This window comes from Pan paniscus, chromosome 10, assembly GCF_029289425.2.
Source record: "Pan paniscus chromosome 10, NHGRI_mPanPan1-v2.0_pri, whole genome shotgun sequence".
In the NCBI taxonomy this organism is placed as follows: Eukaryota; Metazoa; Chordata; class Mammalia; order Primates; family Hominidae; genus Pan; species Pan paniscus.
The window spans coordinates 13,624,545-13,634,148 of record NC_073259.2 but is presented as its reverse complement, the minus strand read 5'-3'; positions in this window follow the sequence as shown (position 1 = coordinate 13,634,148).

The following is a 9,604-nucleotide window of genomic DNA, read 5'->3' as shown; positions in this document are numbered from 1 at the left end:
TTATTTACTGCTGTATCCCCAACACCTAGAACAGTGCCTGGCACATGGTAGGTGTTCAATCAATATTTGTAGTTTAAATGACAATAATCTAGAAACCTAGAGAGAGAAAAAAATAAAAAAGATTGAGAGTCCTATAACTACAGAACTTAGGATCAAAGCTACTTTAGTATTAATACTATTCATGAAGAAAACATCAGGTTCTACAGCCTGAAAAGCAAAGGATACATCTCACTTGGGACACTTTAAGTTAGAATTCTGTTTCCTGATGATTTAAGGGAAATATCCTTTCCTCCTACATGTCCAAGCTATATAATAGCTTCAGAACATGAACAAAACTTGGCCCCAGGGAGATTTACAGCAATGACTCACCCTTTGTGACTCTCCGCTGCTTAATGAGGATGTGAGGCATCTGGCAGGTGCTGGGTGTAATTAGGAGAAGGACCAGGCCCGAAAACTAAAGATATCTGCTTTTTCCCCCAACTCCATCATCCCCCTACTACACCATCAAATGAAAACCCAGCAGAAAGAATTTCTACTACCTGCTATGGTTACTAGAGTGCAGATGACTTACTAAGGAAATAGCTGATTTCCAGAGTGATGAGCTTATTCATTGAAGAGTCTTAGAGGACATTTCTTACACCCCAGATTGTCAAAAATTTAAATATCTGTCAATACCCAGTGCCGGTAAGGATGTGGGGCAATGGGAACTTTGGCAGTGTCTGGTAAAATGGAATATGCTCATACCTCATTACCCCTGAATTCCCTACTTAGGTAGAGCAACTCCTGCAAATATACAGTAGGAAAAATGCGCAAGAATTTCACTGCAGTGTTGTTTACTATTTATAATAGCAAGACATTGGAAATAAATGTCCATCATTAGAACAAACAATGGGATAGTATAAATAGTGAACACAAATGAACTACTTGCTGTGTGCATCAACATGGATAGATGACAAAAATAAAATACTAAGCGGGGAAAATAAATTTAAAAATAAAATTGTCCCGTTTATACAATCTTCAAAAAAAGGCAAATCTAAGATTGTGTAAACATTTTATGAAATTTAAGGAAATGATAAATACAGTCTGGGCGTGGTAGCAAGTGCCTGTAATCCCAGTTACTCCAGAGGCTGAGGCAGGAGAATCACTTGAACTCAGGAGGCAGTGGTTGCCGTAAGCCAAGATCATGCCATTGCACAAATACCATTAACAAATATTGCACAAATACCATTAACAAATACCGTGCCATTGCACAAATACCATCAACAAATATCATTGCACTCCAGCCTGCACACAAGAGCAAAACTCTGTCTCAAAAAAACAGAAAATGATAAATACAAAATTTCCAGTTGTGATTACTTGGTAAGGAGGTGCAGGAGGTAGATCAGGGTAGTTGGCAGAAGGTGCTTGAGAGAAAATGGTAGCATTCTATTTCTGATGCTGAATGGTAAGCTCATGGATGGTAATTTTATTATTCAGAATGTATCTATTAATTATATGCATTCTTCCAAATATATGATATAACACACAATAAATTATGGTGAGCAACTAAGTTCTCAGATACCGATTTTAACAATAAACATTCTGTATAATAATAATGACGATCATATTACCTAATATTGATATCAGATCTTTAAGATTACAAAATGCTTTCACGCATACTATCTCATTTATTTCTCACAACAATCTCGTAGAGTAGGTAATGTTATTCCCATTTTCATAAAAAGTATGCTGAGTTACAGAAAGGTCAGTGACTTGCTCATCTAATATTTAAGTGTCAGGAGCAGAACCCGAAATTCCTGGTACCAAAGCAACAGCTGACTATAACTTATAGTTAAATGTTTGTATGTATTACTAGCATTGCCATGCCTATGGTTAAATGATAGTAATAACTAACATTTATCAAGTACTGAGTACTGTTCTACATGCTTATATGCATTATATCACTAATCATATGACATAGGTACTATTATGATCATGCCCACTCTACAGATGAAGAAACTGATACATTGTGATTAAATAATTTGTCCACAGCCATAAGTGGTAGACATATATCTAATTATCTCTAAACCCAGGTCGTTAACCAATATGCAATTCTGTGTCAATAATGTTTTCCTTCTCTCCTCAACCTCTTCATCTATAAAATGGACAGAATATACAATAGTTACAGCGATTACAGTAGATACTTGTTATTTATGGATCACATATTTACAAATCAGGTACTTACTAGAATTTATCCAGCTGTCAAACAAGGTGATACTGCCTTCTTGTTTTAGCTTTCATACTATAAACAAGTATCCTTTTCGCAGTCTATTTAGTGCCACATTTTTTGAATTTTTGGTTTTTTGTTGTTTTTAAATGATTTTATCATTTAAAATGGCCACCGAGCGTAGTGCTGAAATACTGTCTAGTATTCCTAAACATAAGAAGGCTTTGATATACCTTACAGAGGAAACATGCGTGTTAGCTACACTTCATTCAGGGATGAGTTATAGAGCTTTCGTTATAAAGGTCAATGCTGATAAATCAGCAAAGTATATGAAATAAGCCATTGGCTGAGCGTGGTGGCTCACGCCTGTAATCCCAGCACTTTGAGAGGCCGAGGCGGGTGGATCACCTGAGGTCAGGAGTTTGAGACCAGCCTGGCCAACAGAGTCTCTACTAAAAATACAAAAATTAGCTGGGTGTGCTGGCGGGTGCCTGTAATCCCAGCTACTGGGGAGGCTGAGGCAGGAGAATCGCTTGAACCCAGGAGGCGGAGTTTCCCGTAAGCCGAGATCGCGCCACTGCACTCCAGCCTGGGCGACAACAGGAGGACTCCGTCTCAAAAATAATTAATAAATAAATAAGCTATCTTTAAACAGAAACACACATAAAACAAAATTATGTATTGATCGGTCGTACATGGTGGCAGACGCCTGTAATCTCAGCTACTCAGGAGGCTCAGGCAGGAAAATCGCTTGAACTCGGGAGGTGGAGATTGCAGTGAGCCGAGACTGCCCCACTGCACTCCAGCCTGAGAGGCAGAGCGAGACTCAGTCTCAAAAAAAAAAAAGTATTGATCGTTTGATGTGTTCCCCATGACTTTATAAAATATGACTGCCTAAAATAATGAGAGTATCCACTTTTAGGGAAACATTCCAGCTAACAGCAGAAGCTCTGGAGGCCAGCTCTTTGGTTCTAGCTCTGTCATTTACATAGTGGTGTGAACTTAGGTAAATAGCTACTTTGCATGTCAGTGTCCTGTTTGACAATGAGTTACCTATCTCATCATTGGGTTGCTGCGTGAGTTAAACGGCATACAACCAATGAAGTGCTTAGCACAGAGCCTAGTTAATAAACCATCCTGTGTACCTTATTACTAATACTAACTAGCATTTGAAATAAGTATTATGTTTGTTTAGGGAAATATAAACAATGATACAATTGATATTTTGGCACTTCAGAAGATATACAACAGAACATAACAACTAAAATATAATTGCCACTTTGAAACCTTTTCTCGCTAGGCACGGTGGCTCACGCCTATAATCCCAGCACTTTGGGAGGCCGAGGCAGGTGGATCACAGGGTCAGGAGATCGACGCCATCCTAGCCAACACGGTGAAACCCTGTCTCTACTAAAATACTAAAAATTAGCCAGGTGTGGTGGTGCATGCCTGTAGTCCCAGCTACTTGGGAGGCTGAGGCAGGGGAATCGCTTGAACCCGGGAGGCAGAGATTGCAGTGAGCCAAGATCATGCCACTGCACTCCAGCCTGGCGACAGAGCGAGACTCCATCTCAAAAAAAAAAAAAACAAAAAAAAACACCTTTTCTCCTAATGGCTAACAAATCTGCCCAGTGTAGTATGATTTGAAGAGATTTAGAGGAGCATTTTTTCTGAAATGTTTATGTGTCTTCACCTTCTTTTGCCTGCATTTTAGTGGGAATGAAATGGAGAAGAAAGAGCAAAGGAGAAAAGAAATGGAGAACACATTTTCTTCTTTGTTTTTTTTTTTTTTTTTTGAGATGGAGTCTCCTCTGTCATCCAGGCTGGAGTGCGGTGGCGCGATCTCGGCTCAGTGCAACCTCTGCCCCCAAGTTCAAACAATCCTCCTGCCTCAGCCTCCCTAGTAGCTGGAACTACAGGCTTGCACCACCATGCCCGGCTAATTTTTGTATCAAAAATATATCTTGACCTACATTGACGAGAGCCATCTACCCCTCAGTAGTCCTCTATTCTGTCTCCCCTCCAAAAAAAAAGCTTCTATGACTTCTCATTAGATCAGTTGGACATACACAGAAGACTTGTCTCTGTAGCAGGACAAGCCACAGACAAAACCCCTCAGACGCCGAGTTAAAGAAGGGAAGGAAGGGCTTTATTCGGCTGGGAGCTTCGGCAAGACTCACGTCTCCAACAACCGAGCTCCCTGAGTGAGCAATTCCTGTCCTTTTTAAGGGCTCACAACTCTAAGGGGGTCCGCCTGAGAGGGTCGTGATCGATTGAGCAAGCAGGGGGTACGTGTCTAGGGGCTGCATGCACTGTCATTAGATCAGAACAGAACAGGACAGGGATTTTCACAGTGCTTTTCTATACAATGTCTGTAATCTATAAATAACATAACCAATTAGGTCAGTGGTCGATCTTTAACTACCAGGCCCAGGGTGTGGCGCCAGGCTGTCTGCTTGTGGATTCCATTTCTGCCTTTTAGTTTTTACTTCTTCTTTCTTTGGAGGCAGAAATCGGGCATAAGACAATATGAGGCGTGGTCTCCTCCCTTATCTCCTTGTTCACTTTTGCCTTTATAGAACTAAAGTCACAAAGGGTGTTAATGAAACATGTACCTACATTCAGTTTACTTCCACTTCAGCCTCTCCTACCTGGCTATTCTAGATACACTCTATAATAGAAAGTCAAAAACCAATAAATCGATAGAATAAGCAAAGTTTGTCAGATTTTCTTTAAATCACTAAGATTTGTCTGAGTTATCATGCCAAATTTGGCTGATTTCTTTCAAGATCCAGGCATAGATACTTGTTATTATGGTAGAGTTAACAGTTTTTTATTTTATTTACTTTTTAACTGAATTATTTTTAATTTCTGGGCAACTTTGTTCTTCAATTTGTGTTCCTACTTGGCTTTACCATAACTATGTGGATAATTAGGCAGTTATACTCTAGGGGGGAAAGAGTACATCTAATCTACATCTTTGAGGGCCATAGGTTAGAATTTGACTTGACAAAAAGGGTATGATTTCACACTGGGAAGGGAACATTTTGTAAATTATTTGCCACTTGTCTAAGATGGAAAATAATTTTGATCTAATAAGCAACTGTAATTCACATTAGTTTTTTGACATAATAATGGCTAATATTTGTTAAGCTCCTTATATGCTGGTACTGTTTTAAGAGCTTTGTGTGTCTGTTAATCTATTCCTGACAATACTATAGAGTAGGTAGAGAATATTCCCTGAATTAGTCATTTTCCAGCCAGGAAATCTAAAACCATTGTAGGTACTTCAAAAGGGATATATGAGACAAGGACTTGGGCCAGCCATCATGGTTCACGCCAGTAATCATAGCATTTTGGGAGCTGAGGCCAGGAGTTCAAGACCAGTCTGGGCAACATAGTAAGACCCCATCTCTGCAAAACAACATTTAAAAATAGCTGGATGTGGTGGTGCATGCCTGTAGTCCCAGCCACTCGGGAGGCTGAGGCAGGAGGATCACTTGAGCCCAGGAGTTCAAGGCTGCAGTGAGCTACAATCAAGCCACTGCACTCCAGCCTGGGCAACAGAGCAAGACCCTGTCTCAAAAGAAAAAAAGAAAAGAAAAGAAAAAGAAAAACAAGACTTGGCTACAGAAGTGTCAAAAGAAATAGAGGAATAAAAAGTGAAAAGATGATATTAGCTGTGTATCAATTACTGCAGGAGGATGCTTTCCTACAATTGGAAGAGAAAAAATGGAAAAGGATATTACCTAGAATAGGCAAGCATGCACTTGCTTTTAAGGATGGGAGTTCTTGCTGCCACTTAACAAGAATCTAAACTCACAGGCCTGCTGCTGCTGCTGCTTGCTGCTGGAACCATTAATCCTGCTGGAGCCTCCAGTAGCCAGCAGCCACTGCTGCCACACCTGCCCCCTCCATTGCAGAAATCAGGTGCTAGATGATATCCCTTTCTCCCATATTGCTTTTCCTTTAACAATTTTAATGTTTATTCTATTTCATAGTCTTTGTTCTTTTATTTATTTTTTGAGACAGCTTCTTTGTTGCCTGAGCTGGAGTACAGTGGCACTATCCTAGCTCCCTGCAGCCTCAACCTCCCAGGCTCAAGCCATCCTCCCGCCTCAGCCTCCCAAGTAGCTGGGTCTGCAGGTGTGCACCACCATGCCCAGCTGATTTTTTGTATTTTTAGTAGAGGGGGGTTTTGCCATATTACCCAGGCTGGTCTTGAACTCCCGGGCTCAGGCAATCTGCCTGCCTTGGCCTCCCAAAATGCTGGGGTTACAGGCGTGAGTGACCGCTTTCTTTTACTTTTTTAAAATTTTCTTTATTTTTTTTTTGAGACGGAGTCTCGGTCTGTCACCCAGGCTGGAGTGCAGTGGCGCGATCTCGGCTCACTGCAAGCTCCGCCTGCCGCGTTCACGCCATTCTCCTGTCTTAGCCTCCAGAGTAGCTGGGACTACAGGCGCCCACCACCACGCCTGGCGAATTTCTTTATGTATTTTTAGTAGAGACGGGTTTTACTGTGTTAGCCAGGATGGTCTTGATCTCCTGACCTCATGATGCGCCCGCCTCGGCCTCCCAAAGTGCTGGGATTACAGGCATGAGCCACCGCCCAGCCTCTTTTACTTTTAAAATAGATTTGCAATCTCTGTGCACAACCAAGTTATGAAATTAAAAGCAATAGTTCCTCTTTCTCCTTGCTTTCCATTGACACATGAGCATGTCCTTCCGGAAGATCCTATTCAGAACCCAGCTGGAGAGAAGGTCGAGGAGACATAGTCCATAGGTTTCTAATAGATAATAAGGAATGGTGTGGACGGCTTGAGTATCGATAGATGATATCTGACACAGTCCCTGTTTTGCAGATAAGAAAACGAGAACATACAGTGTGAGAAACTTATTTTCAGTAACACAATTAGTAAGTGGCAGAGTTGAGACTTAAACCCAGGCTTTCTACCTGCCCTCCCTTAGTCCTTAGAATACCCTTTTACTCCCACCAACGCCATGTACCTGTGCCATTTAGTTGTGTTGGGCTCACCTCCCCCTTAATATGTGCTCATGCTTTTCCCTTGAAATGCCCTCTCAGCTTCAATCTCCCTGCTCAAATGAGAGAATTATAGATTGTTAGATGTAAAAGAAACCTGAAAGACCATTTAATCCAACCTTTAATTTTCCACCTAAGAAAACAACAACAAATTTCTAGGTCAAGTATCTAGCCCAAGGTCGAGTAGTCATTACAAAACTGAAAGTCAAATGTATGTCTCCACATTCCTGGTCTAGTGCTCTATTCACCTCATGAATCTTTTCTTCCATAAAAATTTTCCAGCTAATTCTAGGCACCATCAATCAATCTTACCCTTTGCTGACCAGCCATTGCATTTGTCTGTGTCATCCACAGTTTTTGGCACTTAGTTATATTTAATTTAGAGCATAGGTTACTACAAATTATCTAATAACGGATTTAATCATTTTTTGTTGAAGTCTTTAAGGACAGTAACTTTATAATGTATTTAACTCTCTCAGAGAAAACAAGCTAGAGATCTGTGATTCTAACATTTTTATTTTGGCCAAACAAGCTTTAATACAGATCTCCATCAATTACAGTGTAGAATTAGTCAAGTGACTGGTAAAAGGTTTTAATATGGCTGCCTTTGCAACATACATTCAAATTTTCTTTTTTCCAAAGCATCTGATCTCTGCTTTTAGAAATTTATATTTAGATATTCAGAATAGAACAAAACAGAAGTGAATCACATAACTTCCTCAGAGCTTTCCACAATACACCACAAAACAACCAGTACTTTTTAAGAAGAGAGAGAAGTCATCCAGAAACAGGAGCACTATTCACAACAAGTTTTTAGTAATTTTCTTCCTGAAAAATCCAAAGAACACAGCTGGGAGCTCTTGAACCAGTTTAAATTGCTGTATAATGTCCAGCTAAATTTTTATATTTTTAGTAGAGATAGGGTTTCATCACGTTGGCCAGGCTGGTCTCGAACTCCTAACCTCAGGTGATCCGCCCGCCCCGGCCTCCCAAAGTGCTGGGATTACAGGCATGAGCCACCACACCCAGCCACATTGCTGTGTAATCTTTAGAGAGAGAGAAATTAGTAAAATTGAATTCATGCCAGAAACAACTCTAAGGACTCAAGTTAATTATTTGAATTATATTCAGATGTCAACATCCTTTTCAAACAAACATTCATTCACTTATTGGTGCCACAGACCTGTTATACCAGGCAAGGTAGCAGCCACTGGAGACAGACAAGAAATTCATGGTAGGGGAGAGAGAGAGACAAGGTATTATTTTACAGTACTATTGCCTGACAAATTTCTACCCATCCTTATGGCCCCAATGCTACCTCTTCAGTGCATCATCGTGGGTTTGCTTCCATGAGAATTAGTCTCTTACGGTTTCATATTCCCAGGGTGTATCGTGCCCTCCTAGCAGCCCCTGCTGTATTACAGTTACATACATCTCTCATTCCTCCTCCATCTTCCGCAGTGCAACACACTGTGTCAGGAGCAGGAGCAGACTATATGTTTTTGGTACTGAACTTAGTGTGACAATTGGTGAAGTCTCCTTAGTGAAAAATTCTGTATCTTTCAAAATGTAAAAGTGTGTGCTCTTAGACTTAGCAATTCCAATTCTAAAACTCTATTCTACAGAAATACGTGTAAATACAATAGTGCTCATTGAGTTTTGTTTATAATCATTTAAAATTGGATAAAAACAATATTCAACGAAAAATAATTAATTAAATGGAATAATACGGAGCAACTTAAAAAGTATAATTTGGGACCACACGCAGTGGCTCACGCCTGTAATCCCAGGACTTTGGGAGGCCGAGGTGGGCAGATCACCTGAGATCAGGAGTTCGAGACCAGTCTGGCCAACATGGTGAAACCCCATCTCTACTAAAAATACAAAAAATTAGCCAGGTGTGGTTGTGGGCACCTGTAATCCCAGCTACTTGGGAGGCTGAGGCAGGAGAATCGATTGAAGCCAGGAGGCAGAAGTTGCAGTGAGCCGAGATCGCACCATTGCACTCCAACCTGGGTGACAAGAGCAAAACTCTGTCTCAGGAAAAAAAAAAAAAAAAGTGTAATTTGGGCCAAGATGCCCTGATATAAAAAGATAAGTGGAAAAAACAGAACAAAACAATATGCGTAGTAGAATATGCGTATTTATGAGAGAGACTACATCTGGAAAATGGAAAGAGGATAGCTAGGTGTTTAGGAAATTTTGGTTTTTACTTTAATCTTCTCATATTTAATTTTTACCATGGGGAACTAATTGCTTTTATAAAATATATTTTAATTAGATATATATGTACATATATGGTAATCCTACATTTTATATGCTTTCTGGATAGCTATATTATTCAATATTTCCAAATA